This window comes from Anomaloglossus baeobatrachus, chromosome 11 (genome assembly GCF_048569485.1).
Source record: "Anomaloglossus baeobatrachus isolate aAnoBae1 chromosome 11, aAnoBae1.hap1, whole genome shotgun sequence".
NCBI lineage: Eukaryota > Metazoa > Chordata > Amphibia > Anura > Aromobatidae > Anomaloglossus > Anomaloglossus baeobatrachus.
This window is the reverse complement of record NC_134363.1, coordinates 118,326,565-118,341,142: the sequence shown is the minus strand read 5'-3', so window position 1 is coordinate 118,341,142 and position 14,578 is coordinate 118,326,565. Positions and strand designations below refer to the sequence as shown.

At 46.6% G+C, this 14,578-nt stretch overlaps 1 protein-coding gene across 2 annotated transcripts in view; it reads right to left on the bottom strand.

Annotated features, from left to right (window-relative positions):
- ARHGEF12 (Rho guanine nucleotide exchange factor 12) overlaps window positions 1-14,578 on the bottom strand; it is a 258,987-nt gene that overhangs the window by 227,178 nt on the left and 17,231 nt on the right. For both annotated transcript variants that reach the window (XM_075328415.1, XM_075328414.1), the window contains exon 3: window positions 8,631-8,687. The gene's annotated coding sequence lies outside the window, so the exon portion shown is untranslated. The remainder of the gene's footprint in view (window positions 1-8,630; window positions 8,688-14,578) is intronic.

Below are 14,578 nucleotides of genomic sequence, written 5' to 3'. Positions count from 1 at the left end.
CCGTCTTGGAGAGGTAACAGACCCCGCTCACCTGTATCACACTGATGGAGCAGCGGGACATGGCAACCTTTGGTCACACTGTAATATCACGACCAAAGTCTCCATGTACTGCCAGTCATAAGCGGCTGATTCCAAAACCATTTTATTTTTTCTTATTGGTTTAAGAACTTCCAGGTAAGTAGTTGCCATTTACCGGCTTGTTCTGCCAGCCCAGAGTGTTCACAGGCAGCTCCAGCATTTCTGCAGCTTATGTTGACGTCATGTCGACAGCAGCTTTTTCTCCTCCGCTAAGCTTTCTTGATGGGGCGTTTATACTGATGTCATCGTAATTGACAGCCGGCTCCCCGCTGCCCAACTGCAGGGAGTCAGCAGTCAACATGACGTCTGCAGTCACATGTCGTCACAGCAGCCTGGAAAAGGAAGTCCTGCCATGCTGACGTGAGAGGAAATGATGATGATGAAGAAGTGTTGGCCGGAGCAGTCTGCCTGCAACTACCTGCCTGGGAATTCTGAGCCCAATAAAAAAAATAAAAAGGGAATAGTCCCACTTTTTAAAGAGTGTTCACTGCTGGACAACACCCCCATAATCAATTCAGGGCCCTATAGAGAATATAAACCGTGAACGACCGCTGACTGGCTGCAGCCTTAAGGTTGTGTGCCCACACTGCGTTTTTTCTTGCAGATTTTAAATAATATTGCAAAGGAGAAATGCATCCCAGCAAAGTCTATGAGAATCCTGCCTGTCCTGCATATGTTGCAGATTTTTTTCTGCACTAAAATCTGCAGCATTTCAAATCTGTGTGTTTTCTTCCTACGTCTGATCACTGATCCACTGCAGTGCTTGTGCTTGATCAGTGCAGTGGATTAGATCTGTCAGTCATTGATGCAATGGCAGCACTAACTTCACCTCACACTCTAAACATCCAGCATGGTCTGTGAGGCAATCCGTAGCTCAGGAACCCAGGGTTGTCATGACCACTACCCAGAGTTGCTGTGGCAGCGATAATCCCTGTGATTGCATTTCAGCGATCCAACTGCAAGGGAGAGGTAAGCGATTCCTCTCATTGAATGCTGCAATCATGATTGATCGCAGAATTCAGGGGGTTAAACTGGAGTGGCTAGCCAAGGAGTGGCTGGTCTCAGCTGCACCATCAGTCATTGACCCAGCAGCGATCGCAGGGGTACAGCGCAGGAACCCCCAAGATCTCCATAACCTTAAAAAGTCAGGGTAAAAGAGAAAGAAAAAAAAACAAAGGGCAAGAACACACACACACACACATATACATTATATATATATATATACAATATATATATATATTATATACAATATATATATATATTATATACAATATATATATATATATTATATACAATATATATATATATATTATATACAATATATATATATATATTATATACAATATATATATATTATATACAATATATATATATTATATACTATATACAATATATATATATTATATACAATATATATATATTATATACAATATATATATATATATATTATATACAATATATATATATATATATTATATACATATATATATATATATATATATATACATATATATATATATATATATATATATATATATATATATATATATATATATATATATATATATATATATATATATATATAATGCTTTTTTTTGCTACTTTTTTGGCAAAATATGCAATTCTGTGTGCAAAATCTGCTATGTGGGCACATACCCTAACTGTTTCATCAGAGTATAGTACTCATGAGCTGCAGCTGATCAGCCACCGATCGACTACAGCAGATACATGACAATAGGTGACGTCACCTGCCTGGAACGGAAGCATTGCAGGTACGGCACCGATTTTGGAAGTATACATATATACTTGATCTTTTCTATGGGGTCCTGAATTGATGACAGTCGTCCAGTAGTGAGTAACCCCTTTATAGGAGGATTCACCTATATTTGGAAGCCACCAGACTATCCTCCCTGCCCTCCATGGCCACTATTTTGTATCTGCGGCAGGGTAACCGTACTATCAAAGGCACCCGTCTGCCACTATTCATAACAATATACATTTCCTCTGAGTGTTCCTCTCCTGGTTTTGGTTTACAAATACAGGAGGTAAAAAAACTCACCAATTACTCAACATGTGCACGTGGCCTTATAGGCAATCTATCACTGTTTTTTGCCACCTAAAGTGAGAGCAGTAGATGTCGTGGCAGGGATCCTGACTCCAGCGAGGTGTCACTTACTGAGTTGCCTGCTGTAGTTTTTAAGAATTCAGTTTTATCAGTAAGAAATCACCAGAGAACCAGTAAAGTTGCTGCCTGGTAGTCCTCCATATTTATAGGCTCTGTCAGCTTTCAGTGTTTACTGTGCATAGGCAGAAAGCTGCCTATCTGTGGTGTGGGTGGGTTATTGAGTGTTTGGCATTCAAAAAAAAAAAATGGAATATCTGCTGCAGAACAAAAGGAATTGTATCAAAACTGCAGCAGCAGCCCAGTAAGTGACATCAGTGGAATCAGGGTCTCTGTCCCTACATCATGCTGGTGAGAAGGGGCAGCAATGACCTGCTGACCGATTCCTTTCTGGCTCCCTCCTGAGGTGCTATGATCTAGTCACACAGGCAGGCTCTAGATGATAAAGCAGTTGGAGAAATAAAAGCGTTCATGCAGCACAAGTCATATTTCTTTACGGCAAGGTGACGGAGCGCTAATTTGATCAGACGGTAAGAGCAATTTGAAAGCAAAAATTCTTATGGAAAAGCAAAGGCTAGAGCAAAGCAGATTACAGGCAGCTGCATAGAAACCAAAGAGGAAAGAACAGTCTATACCGCCACCCCCCTACAAAAAAAAAAAAAAAAAAAAACATTTTTCTGTTCCACAGAGCCACAATATGGTCAGAATTACACTCTTCACAAGCAGTGACACATTTTCTGACAGTCCCACGTGATTACACCCCACAGACGGCTCCGGGGCCGCTCCTGGTCCCTGCTGTGGGTTGGGGACGGTCACCTGGGCCGCACATTGCTGCAGGGATACCAGTGCATTACATGCGGGTGTTTAGAGGAATGAAGGCGGCTGTGTGTTTCCGCTAACTGCAATGCTGGAGACGTTTTCTTTTATTTCTTCTTCTTTCCTTCCCTACTTTTGCACCTACGGACAATCGTGTCTCAGACAATTCCTCAGCCTTCATTACCCTTGTCTTCCTCAGACATACCTGTATCAGGCTGCACAGGTGACGGGGCGTGTCGCAGCACCGGAGCATTCACTTGCTTTTGGAGAAGTGTCAATAACTTTGATTCATCTACAGTATGTCACAAAAAATGAGTACACCCCTCATTTATTATATCTTTCCATGGGGCAACACTGAAGATCTGACCCTGTGATACAATGTACAGTGTCAGTGTGCAGCTTGTATAACAGGGTAAATTTGGTGTCCTCTAAATAACACAGCCATTAAGGTAAAATTGCTGGCAACAAAGGGGAGTACACCCCTAGGTGTAAATGGCCAAATTGTGCCAAAAGTGTGAATATTTTGTGTGGCCACTATTATTTTCCAGCACTGCCTTAACTGCCTTAACTCTCTTAGAAGATGGAAGAGGATCCAGTGGCTCCTGTGACGTTCTAGTGAACTCCATGCCCATTACGACATCATGGAGCTGGTGGATGTAGAGACCTTGCGCTTCTCCACTTATTTGAGGAGGTCCCACAGATGCTCAATAGGGTTTAGGTCTTGAGACACTTGGCCTGTCCAGCACCTTTGCCCTCAGTTTCCTTAGCAAGGCAGTGGTTGATTTGGAGGAGCGTTTGGAGTAGTTATGTTTCTAAAGGGAGGAGATCATGCTCTGCTTCAGTATACCACATATTGTCATTCATGGTTCTTTCAATGAACTGTAGCCCCCACAGCTGGCAGCATTCATGCAGCCTCAAACCATGAGGCTCCCACCATGCTTGACTGTAGGCAAGACACTTGTCTCCTCACCTGGTTGCTGCTGCAGAAATTCCACAGCGTCAAAAAAATAATCAAACACCAATTGTGGGAACGTGGCCTAACAGCTTTGTGACTTATGCCATGTGAGTGCACGAGCCAACGACAACACTGGAACAGCGCCGATGTGGGAGGCAAACATGTCATTTTTTTATTTTACAAGGGGGACTATTTTAGTTAAAAAGGGGTTGTCCAGGAAGTCTTGTCAGAAGCTTAGACAACCCATTTAGGATATTTTTATTAAAAGGGGTATTCCCATCTTCAAGATCCTATCCTAATATGTAGTAGAAATTATTATTAAGTAATAATAATAATAGTTAGCAAATACTTCCAACTAGAAATGTCTTATACTTTTTCTGAGTCAGTGTCGCTCACCTCATGTTCAGGGCATTGCAGGACCTTAGGTATCCATGGTTATGACCACACAGTCACAGTTAATTGCTTGTGGTCATAACCATGGGATACCTAGAGGGTCCTGCAATGCCCTGACTATGAGGTAAGCAACATAGTGAATCAGAAGAACTACCGTATTTTTCGGATTATAAGATGCACTTTTCCTCCCAAAACTTTGGGAGGAAAATGAAGGGTGCGTCTTAAATTCCGAATGTAGGTTACCGGGGGGTTGTGCAGAGGGGTCAAAGGGGACAGGGAGATGCTCTGAGCAATGCACTGTGCTGTTCTGTTCTGTTTGGAGCGCTCCGTTCTGCTCTGTGCACGGTTGCTCCGTCCTGCTCAGCTGCTCCGTGCACGGCTGCTCCGTCCTGCTCAGCTGCTCCGTGCACGGCTGCTCTATCCTGCTCGGCTGCTCCGTGCACGGCTCCTCCGTCCTGCTCGGCTGCTCCGTGCACGGCTCCTCCGTCCTGCTCGGCTGCTCTGTGCACGGCTGCTCCGTCCTGCTCGGCTGCTCTGTGCACGGCTGCCCCGTCCTGCACGGCAGCTCCGTCCTGCTCGGCTGCTCTGTGCACGGCTGTTCCGTCCTGCACGGCTGCTCCGTCCTGCTTGACTGCTCTGTGCACAGCTGCTCCGTCCTGCACGGCTGCTCCGTACTGCTCGGCTGCTCCATGCACGGCTGCTCCGTCCTGCTCGGCTGCTCCGTCCTGCTCGGCTGCTCCGTCCTGCTCGGCTGCTCTGTGCACGGCTGCTCCGTACTGCTCGGCTGCTCTGTGCACGGCTGCTCCATCCTGCTCAGCTGCTCTGTGCACGGCTGCTCCATCCTGCTCAGCTGCTCCGTCCTGCTCGGCTGCTCTGTGCACGGATGCTTCGTGTTGCTCGGCTGTTCTGTGCACGGCTGCTCCGTCCTGCTCGGCTGCTCTGTATACGGCTGCTCCGTTCTGCTCGGCTGCTCTGTGCACGGCTGCTCCGTTCTGCTCTGTACTCGACTCCTCCATTCTGCTCGGCACTTGGCTGTTCTGTTCTGCTCGGCTGCTCCATCACCAGCTCCGCACAGAGCAGAGCGGCGTCGCCGGCCCCGCACAGAGCAGCACCCGCAGTGAGTATCTGGGCCCCCCTCTATACTACTTGCAGTACTCCAGTACCGCCCCTGCCTCCTGTGACCCTCGCTCCTCTGCAGGACCCCCTCCCTGGTAAGACACCACCAGATTATAAACAGACCCCATAATTTTTTTTACCTTTTTTTCCCTCCAAATTTGGGGTGCGTTTTATAATCTGGTGCGTCTTATAAAACGAAAAATACGGTATACTACATTTATAAATAGAGGTATTTGTGAATATTATTACACCTATTACATATTAGGATAGGATCTTGGAGATGGGAATATCCCTTTAACTATTGTACAACATTACCAAATGTACTAGTGCAACTCTTTTTTTCGGGAGGGGGGGGGGTGGATGGCACTGTTAGAACATAGAAAAAAAGCAGAACAGAAAAATAAAGAGGGCACAGGGTAAACCACATGGGCTCTTTTTAGAATAAATATAGGCTCTGAATATTTTATGAGTGCACTCGTACATGTTCAGGAAAGCTACAACTCCCAGCAGATCCGGACCTGTAGTAATTTCAGTAGTTGGAGACCACCGCACTTGTGACACGTAATACTGAGGCTCAAATCAACGTGGGCCCATATCTTGGCAATGAGCCGCAGATCATAGAATTAGGGCGATGTGTTATCTGGAAGATGTGAAATTTACGGTTCTGAAATTTTGTTCTAGCCGAAATGAAAATCAGCTGAGCGCACACAAAAATAACCCAACTACATGAGCAAAAATAACAGTCTAATAATAAAATGCTGATGGCGCCACAGAAGGCTACTCTACGGAGGAGAAGAATGCAGAATTTACACCCATGACTGGATATCCCTATATTTGGAGAGGGCGTACGCTCGTCATCCTGCATTCTCACTAATTGGAGTCTTCATCCAGTGACTCATCCATCAAAACCAGCTTCTGGAGAGTAGAAAACCAGTGGTGTAGTAACGCTCCTGGTATAGGCTCCATCCCACGCTCATTACACTGACGGAGGCGTCACACAATGCATGTTTTCTGGGATAAAAGAAACACCATCGGAGTTATAGATGGAGATTATTGAGCCAAAGCCAGAAGCAGCTTCAACTGGAAGACCAACTGCAGAGACCATTATCCAAACAATGCCGGACCTAGCACTGGTTTGGGAAAGCAATCAGCGGATTGTACAAGTCCAGCTTTACACACCACCACAAACTATTACCACTGAGGCCAGCTATATACATTTGTGCATGGTGGGGGCAGCTCTATAATCTGAGTTAGACACCCATCTTTTCCCCAATTATTTCTATACTAGCTGTAATACCTAGCGTTGCCCGGGATAGTAACTGTCTCTCTCCCAGTCTCTGTCTGTCTCTCTCCCTCTGTGTCTCTATATGCGTGTCTGTGTCTCTTTGCCCAGGCTGTCTGTCTCTCTCTATCCGTCTCCCCACCGACATCTTATATCCTCACACATAAGCTTCTTATACTAACAGTTTATTTTGTTCCTATAGCAACCAATGACAGTTGCTATTAATAGCCTGTAGCTCCCACCTCCATTCAGTTTAATGGAGGCAGGATTTTGGAGAGTAAATAAAGTGCGGGGTTACATATTCCCATCAAAACATAGTCTATGACGTTGCCTGAGTCACATGAGGCGTCGTGCAAAATTTCGTGATTGTAAATGCGATGGTGCAAATGCCTTTAGCAGACATACATACACACACTGAGCTTTATATATTAGATATCTTAGTGGCAGCGTCTTCTTATTGAGCGGTGCATGAGTGTACAGTGATCTCTGGCGCCATTTTATTGAAGACACTGTGGAGACTAACATGAGCGGCAGCGGCACATGCGCAGATTGGTGGGTTCCCCCCCCCCCAACAGCGCATGCACCACCGCAGTTAAGAATAATAATATTTATTCATTTATATAGCGCTGTTAATTCCACAACGCTTTACATACATCGGCAACACTGTCCCCATTGGGGCTCACAATCTAAATTCCCTATCAGTATATCTTTGGAATGTGGGAGGAAACCGGAGAACCCGAAGGAAACCCACACAAACAAAGGGAGAACATACAAACTCCTTGCAGAGGTTGTCCTTGGTGGGAATTGAACCCAGGACACCAGCGCTGCAAAACTGCAGTGCTAACCACTGAGCCACCGTGCCATGAGTTCATAATTATCTCCAGTGTCCTCAATAAAATGGTGCCGGAGACCGCAGTATGCGCCGCTCCAGTCATTTTATTGAAGACGCCGTGGAGACAAATGAGTGGCAGCAGCATGTGAAGATGGATTTTATTTTTTCTCAACAGCGCATGCACCACCACAGGTATCTCCAGTAAATGGTGCTGAGATCGCAGTACGTGCATACACCAATCTCCGCGCCATTTTATTGCAGGTAACATCACACTAGCAATGTCAATGCGCCGCCAATAGTGGCAATGGCGCTGGCGATGCAAAATTTAAATAAAAGAAGAGGAGGCGAGCCAGGAGGATGCATGCCGGAGGACTCAACCCACAATCGCCCCCATGCTCAAGCCTCTGCACCAATGATAACATTTCTGAAGGTTTGATGAAGGATTTTTCAAGCATCAAGTCCCTAAACTGAAGCCAGCACCAGTATGGCACTACCTGTAGCTCGTGAACAAGCTGCTGGTTGGTTCCCTTTAAAAGTAGTTTTAGGTTTGTTTTTTTAATTAGATACAGTAGAATATTAACCAACTCCTGTATTTATGGACCTGACCGCTCAAGGATAAAGTGGGAACATAGAAAACACTCAGCTATTAGTAATGAGACAAGAAAATATACAAAATATATACTGCACAGATTGTCTGGAATATTAATACCCCAATTAACGTTCTACAAGAAACAATCACTACAAAAGAAGAAAAGAAAAATATAGAGCCCCAGTGATCCGAAGTTATTAAAGCTTCAATATTTAAAGTGTTATTTAAAATCCTTCAGAGCCCAAACGAGAGGTCCGTGCTGCCAAGAGGTATCAGAGCAAGCGGCATAGCTGGGCACCACACAAAGCAGATTACAGGAGGGCATGCTTTGAAGTTTTAGGCGGCAGAAAATAAGCACCCAAAGCCAGCCCTATGGGTAAGGAATGGCATGCAGACGGAGAGCGTTAGAGACAGCAGCAGACGGCCACGCTCGCAGCTCCGGCTTACCATAGGTCTCCTGTCTACTCTCATCCCAAGTAGACTTTGTCTTCCTGGACGAACTCTCTGCACAACAGTGGAAGAAAGGAGAGATGAAGATGCAAGGTGATACTGTCACACACATATTCATTTACTGCAAAATGCAAGATAAAAAATACCAATCATCAGGGACTCTGGAGCAATAATGGAGAATAGGCCACAGAAGTCCGGGTACCTGGGGTAAAGAACACAACACCACGCTGGGGGAAAGATCCTGGAGGTCTAGTAGGGTTCGGGCCCCTCAAAGACAAGGAACTAAATCAATCAAATCAGCTTATTGTTGCTCTATGACTATTTAGTGGTGAACCCGAAACTCACACGTGCAGAGATCAACATATCAGTAATACAAATATACACTCATCTAATGCACAAATCATAATGGGGTGCAGGAGTTCTATTGTAATGGCGGAGTACCCCTCGTGAATGTCCAAGGCTCATAGACCTAAGACAGCCATCAACCGAACAACCATTTAGTCAGCAGCTGCCTCCCCAACATCTGCATTTTCAATGGGGGGTGAAAAGAGTAGGCCACTTCCAGACATCTCCCTTGAGGACTAAATGGGTATTCCCATCTCCAAGATCCAAAAGCTAGTTTTCCTGATTAGCCATGTCTGTAACCTCATGTGCATGGAAATTCAGCTTAGTTGCGCTCGTGGTTGTAACCATGGATACCTAACTCACTATATGAGTGGATGTAACCATGGATACCTAAGCTGCAATACCCCCTGCACATTAGGTAAGAGACATGGCTATACTACATTTCTAATTGGAGTTTTTTACAAATATTTTTATTATTAAACCTACTACATATTGGATAGGATCTAGGAATAACTCAATGGAATGTTTGAATTCGTTTTTTTCAGTTATTTAGATGGGATGCCCCAACATAGACCTGAACGCACAGCTGGCCAGCCCTGCTTCTGTCAGCAGGAGTACCAGATTTTAATATGTAGGAGGACTTACAAAGTTAAGTGGGCTTTAAACGTTGTAGTACTGGTAACTAAACCCATCAACCAGTAATCATCCATTAGAAGAGATCCAGCAGCAATCAGTTGGCAGAAAAGCAGTGCAGACACAACATTGTTTATTTATGAAAAAAACGGATTTCAGATGGATCTGTTCATTTAAAGAGGAACTGCCGTATTCCATCAATCAATGGTGCACATGATCATAAGCAACTTTGTAATATATGTAATCAGATAGATTTGCTTCTTTCTCTGCCAGAATTGATCAGTCGATATCAAACTTAATTCTGAGGTCAAATCTGTATTCAGTGAAGACTTTCCCATTACTGAGATAGGACTAGGCAGTTATTGAGAAGAAGGGCGGGACGAGCCCCCAGAGAAGAAGGGCGGGACGAGCCCCCAGAGAAGAAGGGCGGGACGAGCCCCCAGAGAAGAAGGGCGGGACGAGCCCCCAGAGAAGAAGGGCGGGACGAGCCCCCAGAGAAGAAGGGCGGGACGAGCCCCCAGAGAAGAAGGGCGGGACGAGCCCCCAGAGAAGAAGGGCGGGACGAGCCCCCAGAGAAGAAGGGCGGGACGAGCCCACAGAGAAGAAGGGCAGGACAAGCCCACAGAGAAAAAGGCCGGGACGAGCCCCCAGAGAAAAAGGCCGGGACGAGCCCCCAGAGAAAAAGGCCGGGACGAGCCCCCAGAGAAAAAGGCCGGGACAAGCCCCCAGAGAAAAAGGCCGGGACGAGCCCCCAGAGAAAAAGGCCGGGACGAGCCCCCAGAGAAAAAGGCCGGGACGAGCCCCCAGAGAAAAAGGCCGGGACGAGCCCCCAGAGAAAAAGGCCGGGACGAGCTCCCAGAGAAAAAGGCCGGGACGAGCTCCCAGAGAAGAAGGCCGGGACGAGCTCCCAGAGAAGAAGGGCGGGTCGAGCCCCCAGAGAAGAAGGGCGGGACGAGCTCCCAGAGAAGAAGGGCGGGACGAGCCCACAGAGAAGAAGGGCAGGACAAGCCCACAGAGAAAAAGGCCGGGACGAGCCCCCAGAGAAAAAGGCCGGGACGAGCCCCCAGAGAAAAAGGCCGGGACGAGCCCCCAGAGAAAAAGGCCGGGACGAGCCCCCAGAGAAAAAGGCCGGGACGAGCCCCCAGAGAAAAAGGCCGGGACGAGCCCCCAGAGAAAAAGGCCGGGACGAGCCCCCAGAGAAAAAGGCCGGGACGAGCCCCCAGAGAAAAAGGCCGGGACGAGCCCCCAGAGAAAAAGGCCGGGACGAGCCCCCAGAGAAAAAGGCCGGGACGAGCTCCCAGAGAAGAAGGCCGGGACGAGCTCCCAGAGAAGAAGGCCGGGACGAGCTCCCAGAGAAGAAGGCCGGGACGAGCTCCCAGAGAAGAAGGGCGGGTCGAGCCCCCAGAGAAGAAGGGCGGGTCGAGCCCCCAGAGAAGAAGGGCGGGTCGAGCCCCCAGAGAAGAAGGGCGGGACGAGCCCCCAGAGAAGAAGGGCGGGACGAGCCCCAGGACGAGCCAGAGCCATCTCTCTCCGTAATGGGAAAGTCATCAATGAATTCAAATTTTCCCTCAGAATTGAGAATTTTTATGACGGATCAATTCTGGCAAACAGGCAAAGAAAGAAGCAAATCTGTCTCATGAGATATCACGAAAGTTGCTTATTTTCAGGTGTAGTATTGATTTATGAAATAAAGTTAACTGTCACGCTTTCACGTTGAAGTGTATAGAAAACAGAGCCGTCCATTAGCCATTAGTTTTTCTTTCATAAGAAAAGGATCTTATTGTTACTGAATCAGCTTCAAATGGAATATAACAGACGACTAGTTAATGGATTTCTTTTCCCTAGACTTTAATCTTAAAAACAAATCCAGCTCAAATCAGTTTTTATAAAAATGGAGAAAAAAAAAACCCTCAAATATGTAATCTGGACCTCATTTCTGCCAACAGATTGCTGCTGGATCCACCTTATGATTACTGGACAAGTGACCATAGCCTAATATTTATGGGGTTCGATCCTTGCATTCTACAAAGCCACGGTCAAGGTGTGAAGCACTGATATCCGACTCCAAGACTTCTCCCGAGCATCCCCAGTCTCCTGGAACTCACTGCCTCAACACGTCAGACTATCTACTACACTCGCAAGCTTCAAACGGAACCTAAAGACTCATCTGTTCAGAAATGCCTATAACCTTCAATGACCTCACTGCTTCACCACCGTGCGGAGCTGCCGCCCCACCACCGTGCGGAGCTGCCGCCCCACCACCGTGCGGAGCTGCCGCCCCACCACCGTGCGGAGCTGCCGCCCCACCACCGTGCGGAGCTGCCGCCCCACCACCGTGCGGAGCTGCCGCCCCACCACCGTGCGGAGCTGCCGCCCCACCACCGTGCGGAGCTGCCGCCCCACCACCGTGCGGAGCTGCCGCCCCACCTACACCCCACCTACTGTCTCCTCCCCAAAATCCTTTAGGATGTAAGCCCGCAAGGGCAGGGCCCTCTTCCCCCTGTGCTAGTCTGTCTATTGTAACGTGTACATGTATTCTGTATGTAACCCCCTCATGTACAGCACCATGGAATCAATGGTGCTCTATAAATAAACAATAATAATAATAATAATAATATATACCTGGTTCCTCAAGCAAACGTGGGTTTTACAAGTGTGTGTGTGTGTGTGTGTGTGTGTGTGTGTGTGTGTGTGTGTGTGTGTGTGTGTGTGTTAATTAGTATTTTTGCTAAAATAATTAAAAGTGTTCTTCCACTTTCAGGAAAGTAGACTAAAAACACTCTAGGAAAGCAAACTACTCCCCATCCTGGGTAGGAGGAAGGAAAAAAAAAAAAAAAAGGGGCCAATGTAGTATAAATGGTTAAGCTTCAAAATTGTAAAAAAAATGAAATGCAGCAAATAAAGTACAAATAAAATGTAGCATCAGAGCAGAGGAGTGAGACTACACCGTCCTCTCCGCCAAGAAAGTGGGTTCATTATATGTATTTAGAAAAAGTCGATATTTTTGATGATCAAAACCTCTAAGATTACAGGTTGAACTCCATGGACTTGTGTCTTTCTTTTCAGCTTGACAATCTAATTACAGAAGATCTGGTAATGGGTCGGGGCACTAGACATAATCAGCTCTTTCACACCTAGAAGACAATTATGTCCTCGTGGCAGTGCAGAGTGCCTCTAGAAAAGCCATTCTTCTTTCATGGAGTTACAAAGTGTCAAAGTATTTTCTTCTAATCACCAAAAAGCAATATAAAACCAGATGAAAAAGGACCTGGACGGGAGTAATCAAAGCCTTACATTTACTGGGAATAGTTTAAGAGTGCAGCTCCCCAGTCTGCGGCTAACCTGGTGTAATAAAAGGGTGGGCAGCCGCAGATAGATGATACCTAGCGCTAGCCCCAATTAACAAAAGCACGCAGAAGGGCTCTAATGTCCATGGATAGGGACAGACTTTCTGCCGATGTCCGGTCTGAACTTCTGGGGATGTGAAGAGGAATCCCACAAACCTCCAAGGCCGCTCTCATAGTAACAGGGTAAGATCTCTATTAACCCTGCACGGCTGTCTACTTTATTAAGCTGGATCTTTACAAAACAGCTTAGTGAACTATGCGGCTCTGCTGGGTTACTGGAAAAAGATCAGAAAATGTTGCTGTCCAGTTGGAAGATCCCTCTTGTGCGATCACCGTCCTCCTTCCCAGTCCGGTGTGGATGACGCGTCCTACGCCCTCCACACAGAGACCTCCCTTGTGCTCCTGCGCATCAGCACTTTGATCAGCCCTGCTGAGGACAGATCAGAGTATTGTAAAGGGAATCCGCAGGAGGTCTGTCACCTTTCTAGAATGCTGTATATAAGGGCTTACTGGTGGTGGCCACAACTTGTAAGGAAAAATCCAGCACAGCCGTGCATATCCGCACCGACAATTAAGGGAAGTGTATCTGGTGATTGATTACTATTATTATGCACAATTTGCTAAATCCTGCTTTTGATTGGGGACTTAAGCATGCGCTGTTCCCCCTTTTATTCTTGGTCTGTTTGGTTAAATAGTCCAGAAGGGCTTGGTGTATGAGCGTGCACAGGTCAGCTCATTGTATAGTCATTCTAGGTCGCATTTAGGGTGTAAGGCTATGTGCCTACGAGACTATGTACCCGTGGATATATCCACAGGTATGTCCGCAGGTTTCCCGCAGCTGCTCCCCGGAATCCGCAGCTATACATTGCTGCGGGATTCCAGCGAAATATCTGCGGTAAACCTGCGGACATTTGTGCGACTTACCTGCGAACGTCCCGGCCTCTATCTCCATAGTGGAGGGCCGGGATTTCCGCAGGTATTTCTGCAGGAATAGTTGACATGCAGTTACGTGCAGCTGCGGGACATCCGCAGAATTTTCCACAGCCACACATACTGCAGCATGGACACAGCACTTTCCATGTCCCATAGGATAACATGGAGAGTGTCTGTACTTGCTAAAACCTGTGGATTTATCTAGAAAATCCAGAAAAATCTGCAGGTTTTCCACGGCAAAATTCAAGGGTACATAGTCTCATGGGCACCTAGCCTAAGGGTGGAGAGAATTCTTGTTTTTTTCTCCCCCTTTGCCTCCTGTGGCTTCTGGGACTTAGTGCACTATTCCATACATTGTATAGGGCTTCACCAGGGTGAAGTAGGGTGAGTCGACGTGGAATGGGGACGCCAAGCTAAGTTAGGGTGTCATACCCTCTGTTGTAAGGTAGGAGCAAGCCCTAAGGTATCAATAGAGATACCTTTGTCCACAGCCCCAATCAGGGGTCTGTGTCTGTATATTTTGCTTCTACCACCCACTGTCTATTATATCCTTAGCCCTGCCTGTAGTCATTGTATATCTTTACCCTTTAGGAGGGGTTATTATTTGCTTTGGGGTTTTGTCCACTTGGGTTGTTTTAATTGATACTAAACTTTAGATTTTAAGGGATTTTTTCAGAATTTTCTGTT